Source organism: Amblyomma americanum, chromosome 9 (assembly GCF_052857255.1).
Source record: "Amblyomma americanum isolate KBUSLIRL-KWMA chromosome 9, ASM5285725v1, whole genome shotgun sequence".
NCBI classification, from domain to species: domain Eukaryota; kingdom Metazoa; phylum Arthropoda; class Arachnida; order Ixodida; family Ixodidae; genus Amblyomma; species Amblyomma americanum.
Genome location: NC_135505.1, coordinates 59,761,044 through 59,788,872, shown reverse-complemented (window position 1 = coordinate 59,788,872; position 27,829 = coordinate 59,761,044). Strand labels below are relative to the sequence as shown.

Here is a 27,829-nt window from a genome sequence, read left to right as displayed (position 1 = left end):
AATAGACTAGGCATCGCATCTTCATGGGCGTCCCACTTCCTCTTACGCAGTCGACGCCCGCAGGGCGAGCTAAAAAGCACCGCGAGAATGGTAGGGCTTCAGCCGAGTAACATGAGTCACTTTAAGTTCGTGCAGAACGACGGCCGCTTGCCGTGAGACGTGCTATCCTGTAATTGAGCTTCCCTAATTTGCTCAATAAAAACATAGGGTCCATCGTAGTGGCACAGCAGCTTGTGGGACAATCCCCGCTTTCGGACCGGCCGCCACAAAAAGACCAAATCACCAGGGCTGTAAGTGACGTGATGGCGGTGGGCATCGTAGCGCGCTTTGGACCGATCTTGGAAGGCGAGGATACGAAGGTGGGCAAGTCGCCGGGGTTCTTCGACGAGACTTAATGTCTCGGCGATGAAGGGATCTTTATGAGGCTCGGCAGATGATGGTAGGATGGTGTACAGGGTGTAGCGGGGGGGGGGGGGGGGGGAAGGGCGAACATATCGAAAGAGAAGGGGCTGAAGCCAGTAGTCCCATGGCGCGCGGTATTGAAAGCGTAGGTGATGACCGGCAGGACGCTGTCCCAGTTTTTGTGCTTTAAATCAACGTGCATATATATATATATATATATATATATATATATATATATATATATATATATATATATATATATATATATATATATATATATAGTATTTTAAGGCAATCAAACTAAAAAGAATAACGTGCTCTCCCGCACCACTATTTTATCGCGGGTTTAATACCAATAGCATAAAAGATTTGGCCCTGGGGATTAGAAATTTTGCCGCCAAAGGGGTTGGATAAATGGGTTATGGGAATTTGGAGGGGAATAGGTACAGCGAGTTTTTCATTCAGATCCTTAGAATATCTCGGCTCCATTACTGGCCTGTCTGGCCAGGACTGGGAGGGCGTCGAGACTGCCCAATGGTGCGGCCGGCTACCGCTCACGGGATATCCAACCAACCACCAAACGCTAAGGGCTCCGAATGCCGGAGACAGGAGAATTTACAACAAGATTAGCCACCTGAGGCCCCTCCACGACACCTGGTTACACAGTCCGTACCAACCGCAGATCAGGTCGTCGGTTATTTAGACTCACAGGGGTTGTTTCGGACCGCCTAGCTACAAGTCGTGGAGTGTCTTTCACGGTTTTTTCAGACACCGGAAGTATGTGTGGTGTGATCCGACCAGTAGAGGCTTAGATCGTCAGCCTATCGACCCTCCGGCCCTCAGCGCCATGCCCTAACACCTCCGGGGGGACCCACCTCTGCTTCCATCCAACCAACCATGCACTTATTTTCTGCCCTAGCTTGATCCACACCTACTGAGGAGGGAGTGTTCAAAACACGGCTGACCGGAGCCACATACCAAGAACGTGGATTAAGGGGAGAGGATCCGGGCCTACTCCGCTGTTACTCCACAACACCGACGGTTTTTGCGCAGGTTGTTCTACAACCTCCTTCGGCGTCCCGCGATGACCCTTAAGGCCCCGCGGCCGGCCTCCGACCGCTTCCCCGAGGCGTCGGTTAGAGACAGGCTACTATGAACCCCCGCGCGGACCTGGTTTCTCAAGACCAGAAACCGGCGCCTCGGTAGCCAGACGTGCACGACCCCGCGTGCGGAGGAAGGTAGCATGCTTTTAAAAACCTTTTGGAATTTTTACATGCCTACCGTGCCGGATTCTGTGGGTCAAGCCTGGTAATATAACCAGGCCTGCCTCCGCTCAGGTATCGGGCCTCACGGCCGCAACTGGCCCTCACAGCTGCGTGGGAGTTTCTGTTACTCCCATGGGGTGCGCATCTCCAGAGGATGGGTCCCGGCCATACGCATCCCCACTGCTGGCGTTACATGGACAGCACGTTAGTGATCGTTCGGTTCGTGTGCTCAGTTAGCCCATTAGTCTGGGGGAGGTAACGCTAGGAACGCCGAAATTGCGATGCGGAGGAACGGAAAAGTTGCGCCACTACGTTAGCGGTGAACTGCCAACCACGTTGCATGATAAAAACGTTTGCGGGTTCATGACGAAGAACTATGGAGCGAAGCATAAAAGAAGACACATGAAATGCTACAGACGAGGGTAGGGCTGCCGTTTCGTAACGCCGTGTGAGGTAATCGAGGCCGACCACTGTTCAACGGTTCGCATGATAGGATTTGGGAAATTGTCCCAGGAGATCTATGCCCACTTTCTCTAACTGTGCGGCACGTGGTGGTACAGGGTGATGCTCACCAGGTGCGACGCTAGTTGGGCGTTTGTATTGTTGACTCTGGGTGCTGCTGGCGACGTATAGCTCAGTCGTGGCCAACATTTTCGGCAATAGAAGCGTGGCTGGATACAGTGGAGCGTGCGCACCGACCAAAGATGTCCTGATGTAGGGTCGTCATGCATGGCCAGTAAAACAGAGGTGTACAGGCTCTTCGGAATTACCAGGAGGAAGGGCTGGCCTGTAGAAGAATAGTTTTTCTTTCATAGGAGACCATCTCGCACAGAGAAGTGGTTGGCACCGCAGGGGTCGTCAGCCTCCGCAAGTAGAGAGCGCAGGGTTGAATCGTTCTGCTGTTCCGCTTTGAATGCGGTGAAATCAGGAAAAAAAAACGATGGCACTGACGTGAAGCAGTGGTCGAAGTTATTGCTGTTAGACTCCGACCCAGGAAAGGGCCACCGCGAAAGACAGTGAGCGTGCCGGCGACCGCTCTTGTAGGCGACTGTGTAGTCAAACTTTTGTAGCCAGAGAGTCCACCGTGCAAGGTGCTCACCCGGGTCCCGAAGGTTAAGGAGCCCGTAGAGGGCATGTTGGTCAGTTACGATGGTGAACGGGCGTCCATATAGGTATGAATGGAAACGCGGCATGCGAAGACGACGGCGAGGCATTCATGTTCGGTGACCGTATAATTATGCTCCGGGTTACTGTGCGAGCGAATTGCATACGCAACAACGTGCTCTTAGTTGTCCCAGCGCTGGATGAGCACAGCGCCGAGACGAATACCGCTGGCTTCGGTTTGAATCACCGTGGGCGCGGAGGAATCAAAGTGGCGATGTACAGGGTGGGATATGAGAAAGAATTTTAGCTTGCAGAAGGCGGAGTCGTGCTCTGGGGTGGACGTGAAAGCCGCATCTTTCTGAACCAGGCCTCTCAGGGGGTAGCCATGTGCGCAGAGCTATGAATAAAGCGGCGAAAGTATGAACATAAGCCCAAGAAACTTCGCAGCTCTTCGACAGACTGTGGTGGCTTGGACGACTCGACATCTGCAGTCTTGGCTGGATCAGGTTTTACGTTGTATTTGTCGAGGAGGTGCCCAAGCACTAACGCTTGACACGCACCAAAGTGGCCCTTTTTAGAGTTAAGCACAAGACCAGCTTTGCGCATGCAGTCCAGGATGAGAGTTAACCGGTCGTTGTGCTCACTGAACGTTTTCCGAAATTGACAACATCGTCTAGGTAGCACTTCCATGTTTCCCATTTCAAACCACAGAGTATAGCGTCCATAAATCTCTCTAAGGTGGCGGGCGCATTACAAAGGTTGAATGGCAATACATTAGAGAAGTAAAGGCTGTCACTGTCAAGTGTAATAAACACTGTTTTCTCCTTGCCTGCAGGATGCATAGGGATTTGTCAATACCCCGAACGGAGGTCAATAGAAGAGAAGTAGGAGGTTGAAATTAAGCCAGTCGATGGCATCGTCGATTCCAGGGATGGGGTATACGCCTTTTCTTGTGACGACATTTAGACGACACTAATCCACGCAGAAATGCCACGATATATCCTTCTTTAGAACAAGAAGTACAGGAGCAGCCCAGGGACTCGGGGATTCTTGTATAACACCTTTGGTTAACATCTCCTTCACTTGTTCATTGATCACCTGGCGCTCAAACAGTGACACTCGGTACGGTTTTTGTCTGACCGGAGAGGAGGCGCCAGTGTAAAATCCTGTGCAGCGTCCGTGATGAGGAGATGGAAGATTGCCCACAGGGCTGTTAAAAGTCGCACACAGTGGAATGCCGCTGGAGGATGGCCAACAGAGCAGGGCGCTCAAGCGTTGAACGCGAGTTGTCGGTCATGCGCAGGAACTGTGACTCGTCGTAAAGCTCTGGTGCTGCTGCATCCAAGGCGTTGGTGACCAAATCAACAGATTTTGGCGAGCCGTGGCTAAATTACGCAAGCTTTAGGCCATCAGGCAGAGCTACAGATTCTATTGAACAATTAACTGTTCACAGTTCATTTCGGCCGTTGGTGACGGAAACCGTGGCATCAGGAACCAAGATATTCTTCTTCATTCAGACCAAATAATTCGGTTCCAAAGTCGCATCAAACACGTCGAGAGTGCTATCGGTGCAGGAAACCGGCGCGCATACAGCCAAAGAAGAAGGCACGACAGTATCTCGGGTAACACAGAACACACTCTCTCCACTGCACGAGCCTTCCACAAGGCGAGTGGTGAAACATTTGCCGACGCTGAGCTCACTGGTGTGACAGGGGATGTTAGCGCCACACATCTGCAAAACGTCGAGGCCAAGAATAACGTGTGCGTCGACCAGGCAAGCACCACCATTTTCGTGCTGAACACTTGACCAAAAGCTTAGCACTACACACTCCAACTGCAGGCAACGGTTCGCCACTCATACCAAAAACTGGACATTTCTGTCTCACCGAAACGAAACTTTACGTCCGAGGCGACACTTAAACACAGCACTCATAACTGAAACAGTAGCATCCGTATCCACTAAAGCCATAACAGGTATACCATCCACTAGCACATTCACTTTGTTCCGTAACATCAATACAGGCACGGGTATCTCTTCCGGCGGCAGATATCCAGCCATCTCAGCCCCATCGGTCGCGCCGACTATTTTTCTGGCGGAGGCGAGGAGGAGCGGCTTCTAGGTGATGGAGAGCGACGAGTGCGGAAAGCTAGAGGCGCTGTCACACTTCTCTCCGATGCCGGCGAACACGTCTCACCGGGAAGCTGAGCCCTTTGCGCAAGCGCTTGTTCAGCCCGCTTCTTCTTCGCGACTGAATCCCCGAAGCACTTCTTGAGCCCCTCTACAGAGCAGTCCCACGTCGTGAAAGAATCCTCGTATTTGTCACACCACATTAGGGCCGTGTCGGTTAGGGAAAACACGACGTAGGCAAGTCGGGCGGAGGAGTTCCACTTGTTTTAGCGACTCACGCGTAGGTAGTGGTTGAGCCATTCGTCCACGTCGCCGCCGGTTGAGCCCGCAAACGACCGTGGTTCCCGGTAATTCTGCTACGAACTACTGGGCACAGACCTCGTAGTGTCGCCGTCCAGGGACATCATGGGCACAGAAGGCAGCAGAAGAGCAATGCGACGACTCCAGCGAAGCTGAAGCAGGGGATCCGTTTTCTGCGAACCTGTATACCCGGCGCCTTCCACCAAGATGTTACGACCAGGGTTCATTCAGGCCACGAGGGGCGACTGAAACCATTTGGGGTCCGCTTTCCGAGCACGAGACGCATCCACCTCTTTCTCCTCATCTGCGTATTCGGCTATACGGACCAAATAGAATAGGCATTGCCTCTTCATGAGCGTCACAATATCTAATAAGTTCTGACATGCCTAATGAAGTGTTTATTTCCCAGCACGACCCTCAGCAGCTGAAGTTTTCCCCTCACCACTAACTTGTTTAACTGCTTCCTCGTCTAAACTGTTCCCACTTTTTAAATCTAGGCTAAGTCCAGACTTTACCACCCTATGTACTGTACCCCTACTCTGGCCTAACACCTGTATATCTCAGATGCTGCCGGGATGGGCACAATTTAATAAGCGACTCTCATTTTCAGTCTCATCATGTAGGATTTTTTGTGCTCACTTCCTATTTCGGTATATGCGGGAGAATTCATGACCCTTCGATAGCAATTCTGCAAGGAAATTCTGCTAACAGTTTTCTTCTACTGCTTTAGTGGTTATGCTGTCATTTCCTAAAGCCAACTCGACGGCCATTCTCTGCCTTCAGACTGAAAGAGACCACATGCAATAAGTTCTTCATTTTTAATTTAGCCATTGCCCACTCAACATCTTCACAAGATTTGTTAAACCATTTTACCACCGTGACTGGATGCTAATGCACAAGCTGCCACTATATCGATTATCACGAATTTTTAAGGCACAAGGGTAGCTTTGGCCAAAGGGCACAAGGTGGGGTACCCAGTCGGTACTCAGTGCCACTGCGGATCGAACAGTGTACTTTCCGCACGCGAGGCGGATGCTCAAAGCACTAGGCCACCGTTGCAGTCAACCCTGCACTATAAAATAGAGATTGCCACTCCCTCAATAATGTCAAAGGGTTTATCTTATCTGTCGTGGCAGATAGCATGTGCAATGACACAGGGGTACGAATCCAGTACTTCCCACACAGGAAACAGCAAGATGCTGTAGAACTATGCTATTTGTGATCCCCAAATCAAATGAAAAATTTGTGATTCCCCAAATCTTTAAATTGCTTTACAGTACGTATTTAAACCATCTGAACACTGACAATCTCTCTGGCAGCTAGGCCTTGGGTTCCTTACGGAGTGCAGCGCCGTAATGCGCCGTGGCCAAGCTGCCCGTGTTGAGCACGCCCAGTTTGCCGTCGCCAGCCGCTGCCTGACAGTTCGCAACCATGTGCTCTGTTCCGTGCCGGCTAATGACTTGGTTGGTGGCAACGTCTTCGGTTAGCATGCCTTCTGCCTCAGCACAGATGCTGCATAGACAGCGGACCATTGTGCAACGTCAACAGATCAGCACTCAATCTGCTTCATTGCAGAACGAAAGAAAGCTTAGATGAAAGACAAAACGTCCAATTCATGGTTCACCTCATTCTTTTTCACATCATGGTCGTGCAGTGAAAACAAGGGTTACTCTGAATAATAACAGTTCAAATCCACCATAGAAACCTGGCAGATGAAAAGTCTGTCAGAAGATCCATGAGCAACAAAACAGCAGGTACTGATCAAAGGGGCCTCTATTAGTGTTTTTTTAGGAAATGAAATGGCGCAGTAACCTTCTCACTTGTCAGAAGATCCATGAGCAACAAAACAGCAGGTACTGATAAAAGGGGCCTCTATTAGTGTTTTTTTAGGAAATGAAATGGCGCAGTAACCTTCTAACTTGGTAGCGACCTCAACTATGCCTTGAGGGAAGGAAGGAACGTGAGAGTGAAAAAAGAAAGGAAGAAAGTGGGGACGTAGTGGAGGTTGCTGGAATAATTCCAACCACCTGGGGATCTTTTACATGCACTGACATTGCCTCTACTTCAATGACAGCCACACCATTCGCATTGCAATGGGGCTCTTTTGAGCACCCAATTTTGCTCTCTTGTGGCAATGCAGAACCACCGGCATAGAGACACGGCTTATGCCATGGGGCCAACTGCTGGTATGGCTGGCTAGTGCTCCTCTCTAAAGCGCCACCTCACGATGAAAAGGAGAACATTTGTTTATTTGCCCCAGTGTGGATCACTATTGATGGGCTGCTCGCTCCCTCTCCCTGTGAATGTGAGACATTAAGAAAAGGGCTGGTTGGGAAGGACCTGATTTGTTGCAATGAGGGCTGTTCCGGCTAGCACCCAAGTGGAGATTGGCACTGACTGCGCACAAGCTGTGACGAGCAATCACAACGGCTGTTCTGTAACGAGGACTGTACGTGCGGTGAGCTGCATTATTTACTTTTCTTGGGCACTGGATTCAACATTAGCTCACTACACAGTGCCCACTGCGCAAGCTTCCAGGTCACTGTCAGTGGGAAAAAACTTTCAGAACATAATCAAGTTTACAAGATCCAACTTCCCAGATAATCTTCATCTGCTGTAACACATCACTCAGCCACACTGTCTCATGAAACATACAGCCAAAAGTCGCTCTCTTCATGACCAGTGGCCAAGGCCACTGAAAGGCTAGTGGCACAAGCAACTTAAGCCCAGTAAACACCACATAGCAATTTGGCTAAAAGCAAGAAAGGTTTTTCTTTTACAACATCCAAGCCCAAGAAACTGTTGAAACCATGAATGGTGTGAGTAATGTACGAGCTTAACGGCAACTATTCAAGGAGATAGTTTGCAAAGTAAATGAAGAATGTTCTATTTCAAACGCTAATGTATTTAGTCCTTTACTATTACTGAAATTGTGAACTCTTGTGAATATCAGTGGTGTTGATGCCTTGTAAAGTCATTGTTTGTTTCTGGAGCAATTTCTGCATTGGCTGTCACCACTCAGTTTTCGAAATTATTAGTTACTGTTTATAAGTAATAATGTAGCGATGACTTCATTACTTAACAAAACGTAAAAAAACTAAAAGCTATTATTAGTGAAGATTTTAGATGTCAGGAACACAGAGGACAACTCCATTCTACTGTTGATTTAGAAAAGTAATCCAGTGCTACATTTTAAGAAGAGGGCGCAGAAGGAACTTGACACTACAGACACTGTACTCCAACATACATAACCGACTAGCTTCGCAACGTTTTTTCTGTTATTCAGCTGTTATCGACAAAAAGTGGCTGTTACTCAACTCACCTGAGCCATATGACTTTCACGCTCAGCATGGGAGACGTGCAGCTTTTGGCTTTCAAATATGTTCTATGGCTCCTTCTCGCTATGCTTACATTAGTCCTGCCGCAAAAGATGCATTTTCCGGCTCTCATTAGAAATTCCTGATGTCTACAGCAATGAATACTCCACGGTCACCATTGGGAGGTGAACAGCACTTTGACCGAGCCTCGCGGATCCATGCACAAAAAGCGGTCTTGAGGCCACTGCAGTTTGCTTCTAAAATTGGCGTCAATTTATGAATTCTTTCAACGAATTTTGATCCAACGGGTGTGACTACGAAAGAGTGATTCTCACAATAACTGACCAAGCTTCGGATATGGATGCTGCTCTGCCAAATTTCAAATCATTCAAACCTAAGGGTTCCATAACCTAAAGCATGTTACTACTTTTATTGCTAAAACACTGCACAGCATGCCACAGGAGATTCGCGAGGTGCGAAATGAAAACAGTGTTTTTGAATTCTCTGCAGTGACACCTGCTTTTCGTCTCTACTAAAGGCCTTACCTTGCCTCCTGGATCAATAGCAGCTCATTGGGATACATTTCCGAGACCAGAGAAGTATTAAGCAGGGAATTACGACAAAGTAGCTGGCTTAGTTAAGGATATAAAGGCGACATCTGCTGTCATAGAACTGCTACAATGAACTGCAACCAGCACTACCTTAACCATTGAGGTGTACAGCATCGGAAAGTAAGCTTGTTTGTTTGTTTACAGAGTTTAGCGTCTGAAGGCGACTCGGGCTATGAAGTACACCATAGTGGAAGACTGCAGGCAATTTAGACCAGCTGGGGTTCTTTAACTTACACTGACATAACATAGAACATAGGCCCCTCGAATGTTGCCTCCATCCAAATTCCAGTGCTAAGGCCGGGATCGAACCAGTGTCTTTCCGGTCACTAGCGAAAAACCATGACCCCTGAGCCACCATAGCAACTTCGGGAAGCATGAATTTATTCTGAGAGCAGTTGCAACAATGAAAACGAAGGGACTTGATACAAGAACAAGATACCATCTTAAATGTTAGGTTCTGATGCAGAAAGTCTGGATAACACTCTGAAAGACAAGCTTCATGAGTTGATAGAGAAAATTTCAGACTTAGAGTCTGTGCAGCCAGCAAGGAACAAAATGGACCTTATGGCTTGGAAAAGAAACGAACACTGCGATTTCTGCCTATCATATACCCAAGTGGAATGATCCTTCCACCTCCAAGAATGCAGCAGTAGACAAAAGTCAAAACCTAAGCAAACAGGTCCTGGAGATGTTACTAACCATTTTCTTCCAGTCAATGAAGTAAAAGATACTTTCGTTTCAGTGTAACGAATACCTTAAGACTCCATGCTGTTTTAACTAACGACGTCTGAAGGAAAAAAAAACACTGAAAGCTCTCACACACACGTGTTGTCCCAAAATATGTCCAGATGTTTTTTGGTTTTCTGTTTCACAGTTTGAGTCAAATCCTTGTCCTGGTAATCACAGTGTTATTATGACAAACTTTAGCAACTACCAAAGCAAAGCAGAGTCTGAAGCAGAGCAGCAGCTTCTTAGGCTTCAGGCTTCGCCTCCATGGGAAGCCATTCTTCTTTGGCAAGCGTGTCAGCCATGCTGCTGAGGTGGGCATCCATGCTGACCAGGTTGGCAGCCATCAGGCGGGACGTCTGGAGGTTGTCCAGCCGCTTGCGCACAAGGGCAGCCAGGTCCGCTCGACTTGAGGGCAACTGGGCTCGCGTGAGCTCCGCAGCCAGGCCAAGGGCAGCCACCATCGCAATAACTGGTGTGCCCCGAGCCCGTTGTCATGCGTTGTGCACCTCGCTATTTTGCAGTGCTTTATTTTTTATGTACTACTGGCAACACTAGTCCAGCAGATATGCCGGATGTAGTGCAGCAAGAGAGCTGGCAGATGCTAAATAGCACCAATGAAAATTCGTGCTGCAAGACGACACCTAATGCACTCCGCTATCAAATGTGCATTCATATATATATTTTTAAACATACATGATATAGACACCTGCGCGGTTAAATACTTTAACCGTACACAAAATAAATGCGATCTGTGACCAGGACAAAGACAAGAAGTGGTTTAACAATCCTTGTTTCCTTGTTGACTGAATAGCAAACCGGTATGAGCTCCGAAATCCCAATCCCATCTTCTTAAACCTTGTCAGCGACTTCATTTCTTCTATTCCACTTATGATGCCTGACGAGATGAAATTTTACCCAACGCTTAACCCAACTTTCTGTGAATAGCTAGGTTACTTTTAGGTATTTGTTCTGTGCAGTGCCTCCAGAAACTTTATTCTACATTAATAAACAAGCACCTAATGGATTCATATAACCATCGGTTTGTCAGGAGATAATACATGCTTGCTGAACACATCTCTGTCTAGCCCAAAAGAGCCGATGCCTTATTTTTCTGCCCAGAGTTTGGCTGTTCAGACAGTTCTGACTTTGAAGATAGGGATCATTGCCCTGTGTCTGCTCCCTGTCTGTCTGCTCTGTCTGTCTTTTGTACAGTCTGCTCTCGAAAAGCGTTGCAACAATGTTGGTGAGATAGTATTAGCTTACACGAGCTGTTGGAGGGCCAATAGTATTTGAAATAAATTAAATAAATCAAACAAAAGTTTTCAATTTATATATATAGTTTCAAAATTGACGGTAGTGAGTTATCTGCTGATAGTCATAACAGCTCTAATGCAAACAGCGAAAGAATTGTGGGAATGAGAAAAACTGGAGACTGTTCTTTTCGTGACCTGGTCAAAATCTTGGTCTCGTACGACATAAAAATACCACAAAAAGAATAATGTGCCACTGTGGTCACTGCCTTTTCCATAAAACAGGAATAATCTCCACATTTGTACTCTATGATGAAATATGGATAAGGCAAGTCATCACCAGGCTGTTCAAAGCTTTCCACAAACAAACCTGTGTACTCTATAGTGGATGCAACTGTACGCTTTGCTGCAGCAGGATCTTCATGATGTAAACTTCTTCGGGTCGGGAAAAAAATTCGTATCATCCCAAATACCATAACATCTTAAATAAACAAAATCCATAAGCAGAACCATGGGAAATGTATTCATGCAGATCTGTTTGCGGCTGACGTAATTTATTTATGTCCGCACGGTTTTGAGGAAATCGGTTTTGAGGAAAGTAAATGGCGCGGTAACTGTCTCTCCTATCTCTGTGGACACCAGAGCCATGCTTTCAGGGAAGGAAACAATAGAGGGATTGAAAAAAGAAACGAGAAGAAAGGGGTGCCGTAGTGAAAGCCTGTAATAATTTAGACCACCTGGTGTCCTTTAAACGCGCCGCGGTGGGTCAGTGGTTAAGGCATTCTTCTACTGAGCCAGAGCACCCTTGTTCGAGCCCGACGTTTGCGGCCGCGTTTCAACGGAGGCGAAACGCCTAGGCGCCCATGTCCTGTGCGATGTCAGTACATGTTAATGATCCTCAGGTGTTCAAAATGGTTCCGGAACTCTCCAATACGGCACCTCTTTCTTACAATATTCTTTCATTCCCTTATTTATCCCTTCCCTTACGACCCGTTTCAGGTTCCGCCGAGATGTGAGACAGACAATGCGGCGTTTTCTTCCCCAAATGCACTTTTCAATTTTTCGTTCTAAAGTGAGATCGTTAATGGTTTCCATTTTACGCGATAGCGTCTACAGGTCGCCCGGGCGAAAAGCCGTCGGCGTAGTCGGCACCGCGTGTCGGAAATAATCGGGGGGCTGCGTAATAAAACCGCACCGCATTATGCCAACCGTTTCAAGATCCCCATGCGGTCAAAATTATTCCGGAGCCCTCCACTACAACATCTATTTCTTCCTTTCTTCTCTTACTCTCTCCTTTATTCCTTCCTTTACGGCGCGGTACAGGTGTCCGCCGATATGTGACAGAGTAGTAGTGGTTTATTAAATAAGAATAAAAAGGAAGGAAAAGATTGCTAGGCCCGGCATCTGCCATCGATACAGAAGCACGTGAGCTGGAGCAGTAGAAATAAATGATAGCAGGCAGAATAGAGAAATGAAATGGAAAAGTTGAGGGGACCGGAAGAGAAGATATGGGGAGAGTAATATGCACAAAAGCAATTTACACGATAGCAAATATGTGCAGGTTGCGCGCGTGATTAGTTAATGATAAAGATACTGCGCCATTTCCTTTCCCCAAGAACAAATTTTGATATTTTATTTTTCCAACCGTTTTCCTCCGAATGTTCCCGATTGTGTGATACGATTCAGCATTTCGTGCAGCATGAAGTTTTATTAAGTTAGAGCCTAGCTCGCGGCACGGATTCGAACCGATCACCTGTAATCGGGAGTTGTGTAAAAAAATCGTATCGCCGTGATTCGCGTTTTGAGGAAGGGAAACGCATAACTGGCTCCCTGGGTCAGTGGGCAAACCTTTGAGGCATGTGGGGTAGTTAGAGGAATGTGCGCTGCAAGAGGTGACATTGAAAATGTGGCAGAGACGCCGCACTGGAGCACTGAAGCTAACCCGCCGCCGTGGCTCAGTGGTTAGGGCGCTCAGCTACTGGTCCGGAGTGCCCGGTTTCGAGCCCAACCACGGCGACTGCGTTTCGATGGAAGCCAAACAGCTAAGGCGCCCATGTGCTGTGCGATGTCAGTGCATGTTGAAGATCCCCAGGTGGTCGAAATTATTCCGGAGCCGTCCACTACGGCACCTCTTTCATCCTTTCTCTTCTTAGTCCCTCCTTTATCTCTTCTCTTACGGCGCGGTTCAGGTGCCTGCCGATATATGAGAAAGATACTGCGCCATTTCCATTCCCCCAAAACCAATTTCAATTTCAATTGTCCGCAGGCGTTCATTGGGATCATTGAGGGCGTTGACAGCGTTGAAGGCTCAGAATGGAAAGCCTAACTCACTGCGTTATTGTGTCATACCCTTCAGGCGGAGCATTAGTGTCCTCTCCAAGTTTTTCGTACCATGTTCATTTATTTATTATCCTCCGCAACACCTTTGGGATGGAATGGATGGAAGCAACTTTATTAGGCGATAAAAAGGAAATCTTCCAGGGCAGTCCCCTACTGGTACAGGAGTTCACGAGCTTGAGCTTCACGTAAAGGCCGATCAACCAGCCATTTCTGGTCGGCGGTATGAGCGGTCCGTAAAGAAGCCGCCCAGGAAGAATGACTGGTATTGGCGATGGGTGGTACTGTCGGTGGGGAAGGACATTCCCAAATGTATTGGGAAAAGTGTGGACTCACGTACGGCTGTCACAATGAGGGAGGAAGCTGGGGTGAAAGCATGAGAGACGGTAAGGCGGGATACATGCTGGTGCAGGTTTCAAATTTTCAAGGCGTAAGCCTTTCTTGGCTCATGCGTGCCGTGGAGGGAAGTTGTGGACGAGTCTGTGGACGGAAGTTTGTGGATGAAAATTGTCCGCGCGAGCTGTCAGCAGTTGATAAGCAGCATATATGTAAGGAAATTAAAAAAGAAAAAGAAAATAAAAATAACAAATATAAAAATAGAAAACAAATTAAGGAAACAAAATATACAAATTTAAAATAAAAAACACAAAACCAACGCACAAATATAACAAATGTTTAGGAATAAAAATGGAGAGAGAAAGAGAGGAAAGGGAAAATATTAATATTATTATTAATAATTGTATTTGATTTTGGGAGAGAGGAAACGGAGCAGTATCAGTCTCATATATCGTTGGACAGCTGAACCGCGCCGTAAGGGAAGGGATAAAGGAGGGAGTGAAAGAAGAAAAAAAGAGGTGCCGCAGTGGAGGGCTACGGAGTAATTTCAACCACCTGGGGATCTTTAACGTGCACTGACATCGCACAGCACCCGGCCGCCTTAGCATTTTCCTCCATAAAAACGCAGAAGCCGCGGTCGGGTTCAAACCCGGGAACTCCGGATCAGTAGCCTTTCGTATTTCCGCTCTAAGGACACTTGTGTGCAATCCTGTAATTTGTTATGCATTACGCTAAAACGTTCTAAATAATGTGGCCTGCTCTTAGTCTCTTAAAATTAGATGCACAACTTACTACGGGGTATGATTGGGCTTGTTGTTGTTGGAGGTCTGATCACTTTGCTTTTGTATTTAGAAATACTTTATGCCCGCTTTCCGATTGAACCGTTAAAGGTTGTGCGCTGCTTGAAAAAATGTTAGGGGGTTTGCCAAGCAAACCTACTAACATGGCACGAGGCAACCCTTACCCGCTTCAAGGCGTCGATAATTATCAGTCGCTGGTCAGCAGCAGCGGAGCTGACCAGGAGAGTCTCCCAGTATTACTCCGCCATGTTTGGGGATGGAGGGTATGAGAAAGTCGCACATGTGGGGAGGACGTGAACAAAGTTTCCCGGTTTCCCGCAGAGCTTACAGGAAGAGTGGAATTGATCGGGGTAGCGGATAATAAATAGGAAGCAGTTCGGGTTAGGTGCCGGCGCCAGTGGGAGGCCTGGGTTATGGTTAGGGAGGGAGCTGGCGGTCCGTAAACGCGCCGGTTATCCTTGTAGTAGGTAAGAATCTCTCTGAACGTAAGTAGACACTCCTGGGATGGCGGAGGAGGTCCAGCTCCTGCCCGGAAAGTGAGACCTCGCGCGAGGGAGTGGACCACCTCATTACCCGGGAGGCCTGCGTGTGCGTGGGTTCAGATAAGGGTTACGGAGTGGATGGGGTGCCATAAGCGTAGAAGCCGAGCCGCGGTTCGGGATATCAGGCGTTTGGCGAAATTGGATAGGGCGGACTTTGAGTCGGAGATAATTTTGGTGGCAGACATGGAGATGAGAGCGAGTGCAATGGCCGGTTACTCTGCAATTTCCGATGAGTCTGTGGTGACGGATCCTGATGCAATTAGTCGGGCCTGAGAATTAGCGATGGCGAGCCTATGCGGGAGCCCGACAAGTGCGCTGCCGCGTCCACGTAGGCTACCTCGGAACTGTTGCCGTGTAGCTTGTGCAGGGCTTTGGCGCGTGTTGCCCTGCGTTCTCCGTCGTGCTGGGGGTGCATGATCTTAGGGACTGGAAGGATGATGAGATGGGAGCGTAGGTCTGGAGGTAGGGGACAGATACTGCGCCATTTACTTTCCCGAAAAACCAATTTGCTAAACAGCATAATGCGATAAACCGCCGTGGTGGCTCAGTGGTTAGGGCGCTCGGCTACTGATCCGGGGTTAAGGAAGAAATACTACAGGAGGCCGCGACCTGCGTAGAGAACTACGTAAAAGCGAGAGGGCTAGCATGCTCCACCGAAAAATCACAACTCCTCAGAGTATGGAGAGGGAAACAAAACCGCCCAGTTCCGAACAGCGACGAGCTTAGGCTCAACATCTACCTAGAGGGAAAACCCATACCAGAGAAGACACTCATAAGAATCTTGGGCATGTGGATACAATCAAACCAACGGTGTACACATGCACTTGCTCTACTCGAAGCTTCCACCCTACAAGTTGCCCGCATGATCACGCGCGTCTCCCATAAACGCTCGGGCATGCGAGAAGACACGCTAAGGCTGGTCAGGAGCCTGGTGATCAGCCGAGTCCCCTACAGTCTTCCATACTACAACCCAATCAAAAGCGAAATCCAACAGATTGATGCGATTATACGAAAAGAATACAAAACAGCACTCCATCTATCACAATGCACATCCACAGAGAAGCTTTTAGCACTAGGACTTCATAACAACTTTGATGAACTGAGAGAGGCACAGCACGTCGCCCTGTTGCAGAGACTACAGTAGACTCCATCTGGCAGGGAGCTTCTGCAGAAGTTGGGATGCAACGAACAAATACAAGAAATCCAGCGAACCGCGACTATCCCGGACGGCATACGGGGCACAATTCCAGTGACCCCCATCCCCAAGAACATGCACCCCAACCTACACGACGAAAGCAGAAAGGCGAGAGCCGAGTACATCGAAAAATCACTAGCCCCCCAGGCAACAACGGTGTATGTGGACGCAGCCACATACTCCGGAAGGACGGGACAAAACAACCCCAACGCGGTAGCGGCTGTGATAAACTCAGACATGCAGGAAATCATCAGCGCGCCGCTACGGGACTGCACGGTAGTCGAGGCTGAAGAAGTGGCCGTCATTCTAGCGGCAGCGGAGGGCTACCGGACTAAGCGATCCTTAACAATACTAACCGACTCTCAAATGGCATGTCGAAACTTCATGTTAGGCAGAATAGGTCACAGAGCGCTCCACATACTCCGCTCTGGGGACCGACCCAAACAAAGCACAGAAGAACCAATAAAACATACGACTGTATGGACGCCGGGACACGCGGGAGTGGAAGGCAACCAAGCGGTCGACAAAGTAGCTCGAGGGTACACTTTTTACTGAGCTCCCCCCACAAGCGACCTCGAGGAAGCCGAACCTGTCCCTAGAGATTACTCGGCAATCTTAAACCACTACAAGGGCTGCAGGAAACGGTACCCCCACCACATAAATCTCTCTCCAGGGAAGAGGCTGTCGCCTGGAGGCTGCTACAAACGGGCTCATACCCGAATCTAAATACACTCAACAAAATACAACCCACACAATACACAGACAAATGCCCATCGTGCCATGAAACACCCAAGCTCTATCACATAACGTGGGCCTGCCAGAAAATAGAGGTGGCACCAAAAATACCAAACCTGAGTGCGGAGCAATGGGAAGGAATGCTCTCTAGCGACCGTCATGACGTCCAACTTGGGCTGATCCGGCGAGCACAGCTGGCAGCGGCATCCAGCCGAGCCCTGGACTAGGGTCAGACGACCATTGCTAAGAAGACGGATGACACACCTGACTCCGCCAAATTGCCCACCTACTCTCCAGAGCTCAATAAACATATTCCTTCCTTCCTTCCTCCCATACAAAAATGTCCTATGGCCGGCTACAGAATTTTGGCCCAAATAGCTATAGACCATTGCTATTTCTGTCTATAGCTGTCTATACAGGCTGATATATTTTTCTATAGAGAGCTTAAGACAGTTGTATGGTTCCAAAGCTATAGCTTTAGTGGCATAGATTTTTCAATAGCTGGCAATAAGCACCTCTATGGGTGCTTATAGACGTTCATAAAAGGCCATAGACGGACATAGCTTTATCCACAGACGCCCATAGGACGTTTTTGTATGGGCTTCCTTCCTTCCTTCCTTCCTTCCTTCCTTCCTTCCTTCCTTCCTTCCTTCCTTCCTTCCTTCCTTCCTTCCTTCCTTCCTTCCTTCCTTCCTTCCTTCCTTCCTTCCTTCCTTCCTTCCTTCCTTCCTTCCTTCCTTCCTTCCTTCCTTCCTTCCCTCCCTCCCTCCCTCCCTCCTTCCTTCCTTCCTTCCTTCCTTCCTTCCTTCCTTCCTTCCTTCCTTCCTTCCTTCCTTCCTTCCTTCCTTCCTTCCTTCCTTCCTTCCTTCCTTACCGCGTTTGAACCCGACCGCGGCGGCTGCGTTTAGATGCAGTCGAGACGCTATGCCGCCCGTGTGCTGTGCGATGTCAGTGCACGTTTAAACATCCACAAGTGGTCGAAATTATTCCGGAGCTCTCCACTACGGCACCTATTCCTTTCTTCTTTCACTGCCTTCTTAATCCCTTCCCTTTCGGCGCTGTTCTGGTGTCCAACGAAATATGAGACAGATACTGCGTCATTTCCTTTCCCCCAAAACGAATTATTATTAGAGATAGCTGAGCGCATTTGCGTTCCGCTCCGCTGGTAGTTCCTCAGCGGCGCGCCAGCGGAACGTAGAGCGAGTAAAGAGTTTTAGCGCAGCGTCTAAAACGTCCGAATGAGCGTAGTAGAGCGGAGCGCTGTGCAGTCCCACCTATTGATGAAAAGCGGAGTTAGGCTGAAACGAATATGATTCGCGCTTCCTTTCTCTGTACTTAAATTGCTAAATAAATGTATTTTTCGAGTTTATGATATATATTTAAAAATTAGAGGTCGTTATAATTCCATTAAAACTACATCACATTAGAAAAAAAACGTTTGGTGCTGTGACGGTCAAGTCAAGCCGAAGCCCCAGGCCGCAAGCTGTTTTTTTAGTGTGCTGTGTGTAAACCAGCGCGAGTTCGCGAGTTATGACCGCATTATGCCTCTGCCACAGCTATATGGTAAATTCTAGAGAGGCCGAAGAGCATACTGCAAGAACCGCTACTCTTGTCACGGCTAAAGTGGTCAGAGGTAGAAGATTTGCTGTGTCTTGAAGTGTTTGGTGAAACGCGATGTGACCCACTCTCTGTGCGCGGGCTTCTGAACATTGAACACATCGACAGTGGTGTGTTCAAGACGCATTTTAGATTTGAGAAGTATGACTTGCACTGGCTGCAGAGGGCCTTATTAATACCTTAAGCGGTGGTAACTCCACAGAGGGTGGCAGTTCCCGGGGCCGTGGCCCTGTGCATAAGCCTGCGACGGCTTGCATTATCGAACCGGCTCTGCGTTCTTGAAGACCTTTTCAAGCGACACAGCTCGAACCTATTGCCTGTCAACAACGCAGTTCTCGGGAACATTGAAACGCGGTTTTTTCATTTGTTAGATGACGTGAACAACCATGTCTGGTTGAACATGGACTCCCTGGAAACTTTGTCCCAGGTAAGCCGTAAATAGGATAAGAGTTTTGCGAGTCGATATTTCTCACATTTTCGTTCTTTTTTCAGGCAGTTCACAAAAAAAGGAGCCCCCGCTTAAAAACTGCTGGGCGTTCATAGACGGCACGGCGCGGCCATAATGCCGACAATTTAGGAAAACGTTCATTTGGGCGAGTTGGTAGATATTCATGATTTGAACAGCGCGAACTACAAGGGACAAGAAAAGAAGGGAAACAGGACAAGCGCTGACTCGCAACTAAAAGGTTTATTCAATGAAACCTTCTTATATGAAGAAACAATCAAAGGGAAAAAACACAAAAAACTAAAAACCATGAAACGCAACATTCGTCAGGTGCTCCCGAGATAATTCATCTCCCTATCGCAAAGGAACACAGAAGGTTTGCTGACGCACTTCAGTTGATCCCCTGCGATGTGAAAAGCCTCGACAACTTCTCGTGTCGTCTGATCACTGTGGGTGTATAGCACACGGGTTTGATTGAATAATGCAGTGCATTTTTTCTTTTTCTTTTTCATGACTTTACATTCTAGACAATGTTTGACCAAATGCGAAAGGTCATCACCATTGTTTAAGTTGTTCCTGTGCTCTTGTAGGCGCTTGTTAAGGTAACGCCCTGTCTGACCAATGTAACGCGCTCCACAGGAAAGGGGTACACTGTATACGACACATGTTTTACAGGCCACAAACTTATCCCTGTGCGCAACGCCACATCCTTCTTTTTTCTCCTTGGCCTCTTTCTTTCTTTCAATGGCAGGGCATATCTGTTTGAGCTTGACGGGGGCTGTAAGGAACACGCCAACTTTGTACCTACTTGCTACGTTCTTTAGTCCGTGGGATGTGGCGTTGCGCACAGGGATAAGTTTGTGGCCTGTAAAACATGTGTCGTATACAGTGTACCCCTTTCCTGTGGAGAGCGTTACATTGGTCAGACAGGGCGTTGCCTTAACAAGCGCCTACAAGAGCACAGGAACAACTTAAACAATGGTGATGACCTTTCGCATTTGGTCAAACATTGTCTAGAATGTAAAGTCATGAAAAAGAAAAAGAAAAAATGCACTGCATTATTCAATCAAACCCGTGTGCTATACACCCACAGTGATCAGACGACACGAGAAGTTGTCGAGGCTTTTCACATCGCAGGGGATCAACTGAAGTGCGTCAGCAAACCGTCTGTGTTCCTTTGCGATAGGGAGATGAATTATCTCGGGAGCACCTGACGAATGTTGCGTTTCATGGTTTTTAGTTTTTTGTGTTGTTTTTTCCCTTTGATTGTTTCTTCATATAAGAAGGTTTCATTGAATAAACCTTTTAGTTGCGAGTCAGCGCTTGTCCTGTTTCCCTTCTTTTCTTGTCCCTTGTAGTTCGCGCTGTTCAAATCATGACAATTTAGGAACCAGAAAGTTTATTTTAGTGTCCACAAACGCGTCCGCGCTCTGAAATACCAGTTAGTAATGTGCCCAAATGGGATTATCTGTCTGTTAGACGGATCGTATCCAGGAAGCAAACATGACGCTGGTTAGTAACTAGAAAATACAGCCGCCTCAACAAAGCGTTGTTGATCAATCTTTCCTCATTATGCCTGGTGCTTGTAAACAGGCAAGGTTGAAAGTCGTCTCATTATAAAATTTATTTTCGTTCTTTCAAGTAACTTTGGAAACGGTAAAGCTTTGGTAAAGTTGGAAAAGCTTGTTCAGGGGCGCAACTACGCCATCTACAGGGACCCTGCCTTCCCCTTGCGGCCCCTTCTGCTGAAGCCCTATGGCGTTGTTTCCTTGACCCCTAAACAGCACGCATTCAACAAAGCTATGAGCAGTGTGAGGCAGGCAGTGGAATGGGGTGTTCGGTAAAATTGCGAGACTTTTTGCCTTGGTGGACTTAAAAAAAAAAGTCAGAAGCTTTACCTCCAGAACATGCCACGCATATACAAAGCAAGTGCACTTCTCGCGAACTGCCATACATGTTTGTACAGCGCCCAAGTTTCTCATTATTTTGGCCTTGCGCCACCACCTCTAGAGGATTACCTTGCCCCTCGATATTGGTTCATAACACCACGCAGCTGCAAAAAAGAAAAGTTTATTTCATAACTGTGGAAGGTTAAAAATGAATCAAAATGACAATTATTTGGTTATAGATATTATCGATGTTGTGCATTTAGAATACTGAGCAGTTTTTTGTTTTGGTCATCGAACATTTTTCTGCACTTAATGAAATTCTGTTGGTTTGCTTCCCGAGAGTATGCTTCCAATTGGAGTTTTTTTTTCTTCGAGCTCCAGCTTGCGTTCTTCTAAAGCAAGGCGGCTCTCCTCGTACTCCACTTTCCTCCTCTCGATTGCCCGCTCCTTATTTCAGAGTTGAAATTCATTCGTCTCCCTCACTGTGAGCAGCTAGAGCCCCATGCTTTGCAGTCCTCGAATTCCTGTAAAGGTAGACAAACAAGGCAATTTCGGCCGTCAGTTAAAGCGAGTTCATGCACTGTACGGTTGCTGTGTAGTAGTATAATGCCATAGGACAAGCACACATCCTGTGATAAAGCATAACTACTCTCAAACCAGCTTTTTGTCATGCAGCTCATATTCGACTGATTATGTGTTGTATGGTTTGCAAGCATGTATTTTTGTGACACCTAGCTTTTAGGGTAGTGTTTTCGTGCCTAACGTACCCTGATAAACAAATTTTGTTCCTGTGCATTTATTGGACATTTCTATATTCATGAAAGAGATGTGAATGTTTCCAATTCTGTTAAGCATTCATGTGAAAAAGAAACAGTTGGGTAATTAACTGCTGCCCCATGGCAAAATGTGTTTTGATTTCTGAATTCTGTCTTCCTACTCAGGCGAGGTTCTTACTGTTCATATTTGTGGTTTGTATTCATATGTTTTAAAGGTGTCAGGAATGAGTGTCAATACATACTCATGGCTTCGGTATAGCCATGAGCAGTAATTTGTACTGTAGGGTTAAACGAAGAGGGCTCTACTGCGACTTAGGCAAATCAACGGAGAAAGCTGCCCAAACCCTACGCATATCAACATTTACCGGTGTACACTTATAATGCTCTCCTGAACACCATTCCGCTCCATGTGCACTGTATGTGGTAAATAAACATTTCTAAGGGCTTGCCTTTACCCATGGACGGCAGAATCTGTTGCCTAGTTTCAGGCTGGCGCTTGTCGTTGTCGACTGATGATGGTGCTGAAGGAGGATGCTCTTGTTGCGCTGACATGACTTAGTTCTGCGGCTGCTGGCCACCATCAATCCGGTCCCGCTCATTGTCACTGGTAGCTTCGGACGGTCCCAGCACAAGCTCCTCATCGTAAACGCTGAGAAACAGCTGGGCTGCTGGAGATCCTATTTATAATGAATTAAAAAAGGAGGAAAATCGTACAAGCAGGGTTGCCAGATTTGGCAACTGTTCGTACGATTTGGCATTTAAATTTTCCTGTGTTCTTTATTGCTATTTTTGGATTACATTTTTTTGCTGTGCCTTTGTCATATGGTTTGTTCTGTAATAAATATTTTGAAAGTTTTCGTATATCCGTTCTCTACTTTGTGCAAGTGTTCTAGGCATCTGCGGAGAGGCTGTTTTCTCCGTTGGAGCCCTGCTAGCTGATTGCAAACGACACTAAATTTTGTGTGGGTCTCGTGATATACTGGGCTAGTGTCCTGTGTGGGCAGCCAAACAGCCTGTAGATAAAAACGAAGGTAGAACATGTGTGCTTCTAAAGTGTGTGTATATCATTTCCTAGAGCTAGTCTGTCATCAGACGGTCAATGCTACCCCCACACTGACTGCCTTGGCTGTTATTCTAAGGCAAGAATTCATGTGTTCGAAATGTTCAAATGGATTACACATTCTCAAAAGGGCAAGAGAAGAGGACAATGTCCCTCAATATCATCTGGGACATACCCCGAGGTGATGGTGGCACATCTTGTGATTGCCAACTTGTCGCACACACGCCTACCAGACTCAGTGTGACACGATGGATCAGCATCGCACCTGCCTTGCATTGAATCATGAATCAATGTGGGCTGCACTGAAAGCCCAATCTGAAGCAATGAAAAGTAAAGAACGCTGCAAGGCAGCAAGAGTGCATATTGTCACGTAGTGGTGGCGGCAGTCGAAGCAGTGATGAAAACGCACAAAAGGTCTTCTAAAAGAAAACTGTTTATTGGGCTGACTTGCACCTAGAATGGACGGAATCACTCGGCGGCAGCGAAGCAACCAACGTGCTCGGCGGTCGTCGAACAGAATGATCGCCGCTGTCGGCCGTGCTCAATTTAAAGCTGATAGCGAACTTTCGAGATAAAGCATGCAAAGTTACTAGAACATTCCGGAACAACGTAGAATCAACTCTGCCTGGCTGCGAACAAACGAGATAAATTCTAGTCGCGTCTTGCGCCGCAAACGAAGCGATAAAGTTGTGTGGCACCAGATTTGAGGAATGAACAAACACTGGACATGTTCCCGGCATTACTCCCCTCTTGTAAACGACGGTGACGTCAAACTCACGGAGACGCACACTCCATCGAGCGAGTCGGCCAGAGGGGTGCTTCAAATTGGCAAGCCAGCAGAGCGCGTGGTGATCGCTGACCACCTTGAACTGTCGTCTGTATAGGTAGGGGCGGAATTTTGACGTAGCCCAGATGATGCCCAGACACTCCTCAGTTTACGAATAGTTAGCCTCGACTTTGGAAAGGGAACGGCTAGCGTATGCGATTGCTTTCTCCAGCCCGTCGTTTTTTTGAACAAGAACGGCCACTAGGCCCACGCTGCTTGCGTCTGTACGAACTTCCGTATCGGCGTTTTCATCAAAATACGCGAGGATCGGTGGGGACTGTAAACGACGCTGAAGTTCCTTGAAGGCTTCTGCTTGCGGCGCTTCCCATTTAAACAGCACGTCTGCTTTCGTCAGTTAGGTCAGGGGCTCGGTGATGCGCGAAAAGTTTTTCACAAATCGTCGGTAATATTGGCACAGTCCGAGAAATCTGCGCACTGCTTTCTTATCGGCCGGCGGTGGAAACTGTCCAACAGCAGCCGTTTTCTGCGGGTCCGGGCGTACTCCCTCATTGCTAACGATGTGGCCTAGAAACAGCAGCTCTTTGTAGGCAAAGTGGCACTTCCCTGCTTTCAAGGTTAGGCCAGACAACTTGATGGCGTCTAGTACTGCTCGAAAACTTTTGAGGTGCTCTTCAAAGTTTGAGGCGAAGACAACTACGTCGTCTAAATATACCAGACAAATTTGCCACTTCAGGCTTGCCAGCACTGTATCCATTATTCGCTGAAACGTCGCTGGTGCGGAGCAGAGACCAAATGGCATCACCTTGAATTCAAACAGCCCATCCGGAGCGATGAATGCTGTGTTCTCGCGATCCCTTTCGTCAACCTCAATTTGCTAGTAGCCGCTCTTGAGGTCCATCGACGAGAAATATTTGGCTATGCAGAGGCGGTCCAGTGTGTCGTCGATGCGGGGGAGGGAGTAGACGTCCTTCTTTTTTATGTTGTTCAAGCGGCGATAATCAACGCAGAGTCGAAGTGCGCAGTCTTTCTTTCTCACTAGAACTACCGGTGCCGCCCATGGGCTGTTTGAAGGTTGGATGACTTCGTCGCGAAGCATTTCTTCGACTTGGTCCCGGATGGCTTGTCGTTGTCGCGGTGACACACGGTAGGGGCTTTGACGGAGAGGTCGGATGTGTTGGTCCGTTATAATGCGATGCTTGGCAATTCGCGTTTGTCGGACCTTCGGCGATGTCGAAAAACACACTGTCGCTTCGAAGCAGATTGCGGATCTGGTCTTGTCTGTTCCGGGGCAGGGCTGGGTTGATTTCGAAAGTGGGCGAGTTCTCTTGGTCAGGCGAATCTTCTGCGGATGGGTCGGAGAGGGCGAAGGAGTCTCGTACGTCGGATATTTCGTCGAAGAAAGCAATCGTCGTTCCTCTGTTAATGTGCCGGTATTCTTCGCTGAAGTTAGTCAGCAGTATTTCGGTCTGGCCATTGCGGAAACGTGCGATGCCTCTTGCGATGCTGATTCCTCGGTCTAGAAGCAACTGCATGTTCCCCTCGATGATGGCTTCAGCGTTAATGGCTTTCGTGGCGCCTACGGTCACGATAACTCTTGAACGTGGTGGGACGCTCACTTCTTCCTCCAGGACACTCAGGGCAACGTGATTTTCCCGAGTTTTAATCGAAGCGATGGCTTCGTCCGTCGAAAGCATGATCAGCTTGGATCGCAGGTCGATGATCGCCTGATACTCATTAAGGAAATCCATACCCAAGATTACTTTGCGGGAACATTGCGGTAGCACAACAAAGGTCGTAGGATAGGTATGTCCTTTGACAGTCACTCGCGCTGTGCATCGTCCTGATGGCGTAATCAGGTGGCCCCCTGCGGTGCGCATGTGTGGGCCGTCCCAAGCCATTGTGACTTTTCTCAGATGCGCAGCGAATGTTTTATTCATCACCGAGTAATCGGCTCCTGTGTCGACTAGAGTGGTAACTTTCCGGCCGTCGATAGTCACTTCTAAGTCGGAGGTCCTGGCTCTTTCATTGCATGTCGCTCTCGGCGTCGGGTCACGGCTTCGTCGCGTATGCGAGTCGCGGGTGGGGCGTGTGGTGGGAGCTTTTCTGGGTGGCGGCGTCCTTTTGAAGGCAGTTCGCGTCGTGGTCGGGGTTGTCATTGTGTGCGGCGTCGGTGCATTGAGTGCCGGTTCTTCAAGCGGCGTCGCAGGTGCAGCGTCTTCATGGGGCGTGGTCGGTGGAGGATCTGCGGCGTTTCGTTCGTCAGCAACCTCACCTCCAGATGTTCCTGCCTTTAGTTTTCCCTACGGGGACTGGGAGACCTTCCTAGTATCGCGGCTGCGTAGTTGCGGCGTGGCGACGCAAAGCGTGAGGTTGACGGCGATGGTGAGCGCGGAGAGCGGTTCGGTATGTGCTCGTCTCGACGCAGGTACTCATCGGTTTCCTGCGAACGTTGGCCGAAGCGTTGTCGTGGGGCGTTAACGGCAAATCCTCGAAGACCGATACGTCGGTACGGGCAGTGACGAAGAATATGGCCGGCCTCACCGCAATGGAAGCACAACGGCCGGTTGTCGGAACTCCTCCAGGCGTCGCATTTTCTGGGGCTTGAGCGTCGATCGTAGGCTGGGCGGGCGGGGACAGGGAGGTGGCGTTCGGGAACAAGTGGCTCATCTCGGGGAGGACGTGGGGGTTGTCGTTGGGGCTGAGGAGTCCTTACTGCAACGGCGTAGGTCATAGCCTGGGGTTCTGTGGCAGTCGGGGTGCCAAGTACCTGTTGCACTTCTTCCCGTAGCACATCCATCAGAGTCGCTGCTTGTGTATGTGGGGAGGATGGCAGTAATGGGCGTAGCTCCTCTAGGACGATTTCGCGGATAACTTCCCGCAAGCTGTCGCTGGTGGTGGCCGTCGTGTCCGAACGGATTGCACAGGCAGAGGAAAGGCGATTGTACAGCCGAGCTCGGACGTCGAGGGTCTCAATCGTGCAGGCTTCTTGCATGAATTCCTCGACTGTTTTTGACGGCTGGCGGACGAGGCTGCCAAAGAGTTGTTCTTTTACGCTGCGCATTAAAAATGAACTTTCTTTTCCTTGGTCCTCCCGGGGTCGGCGCGGCAAAATAGGCGCTTCATCTCCTCGACGTAACCGCGGACGGGCTCATTAGGAAGCTGGATCCTGGACTCGAGGAGTCGTTCGGCTCTTTCTTTCCTCACGACACTGGTGAATACCTTCAATAATTCTCTCTTGAATAGCTCCCATGTCGTAAGGGACGACTCGTAGTTTTCGTACTACCTGCGTGCGGAGCACTCCAATGAGAAAAGCACGTGTCCAATTATCGCCGCATCATCCCACTTGTTGAATGACGCCACGTGCTGAAATTGATCCAACCATTCTTCAGGGTCTTCGCCTAGGGATCCATTGAAAGTTGGCGGCACCCGTGATTGCTGCAGTATGATCGGTGTCGACATCTTCGGCGAGGTTTCGGTGCTCGTAGCAGCGTCTTTTCGCTGTCTTGTGCTGTCCAGCAGGGTCCCGTACTAAGGCTCCTCTTTCTGAGACGTCGGCTGGCTCGCTGAGCTGCCGGCTCGTCCTCGGGCGCGAAGTGCTGAGGGCTGGCTTCACGACTTTAAAGGGCCGTCCGGAACATGGAAGGCCACCCAGCACCTCCACCAGATGTCACGTAATGGTGACGGCAGTCGAAGCAGCGATGAAGATGAACAAAAGGTCTTCTAAAAGAAAACTGTTGATTGGGGCTGACTTGCACCCAAAATTTACTGAATCACTCGGCGGCAGCGAAGCGACAAGCGTGCTCAGCGGTCGTCGAACAGAATGACCGCCGCTGTCGTCCTTGCTCAATTTAAAGCTGATATCGAACTTTCGAGATAAAGCGTGCGAAGTTACTAGAACATTCCGGAACAACGTAGAATCAGCTCTGCCTGGCTGCGATCAATCGAGATAAATCTAGTCGCGTCTTGCGTCGCAAACAAAACGATAAAGTTCTGTGGCGGCATAATTGAAAAATGAGCAAACACTGGAAATGTTCGCGGCAATATTAAGCGGAATGTACACTGATCAGCAAAATCTACTTTTTGTTCCACTTATCGGTAAATTTGAGCGAATGAACAAGCTCCTTCAATGCGAGGCCCTGGCCTCTATCGGGTTAACGGAAAAATTCATCTCTTTTGTGAAAAAGTTAATGGCAAAAATTTCAAT

At 48.4% G+C, this 27,829-nt stretch overlaps 1 pseudogene; it reads right to left on the bottom strand.

Moving 5' to 3' along the window:
* The window catches only part of LOC144103364 (methylthioribose-1-phosphate isomerase-like), a 37,442-nt pseudogene extending 15,112 nt beyond the window's left edge, over positions 1 to 22,330 (bottom strand).
* Positions 22,331 to 27,829: the final 5,499 nt, after the last annotated feature.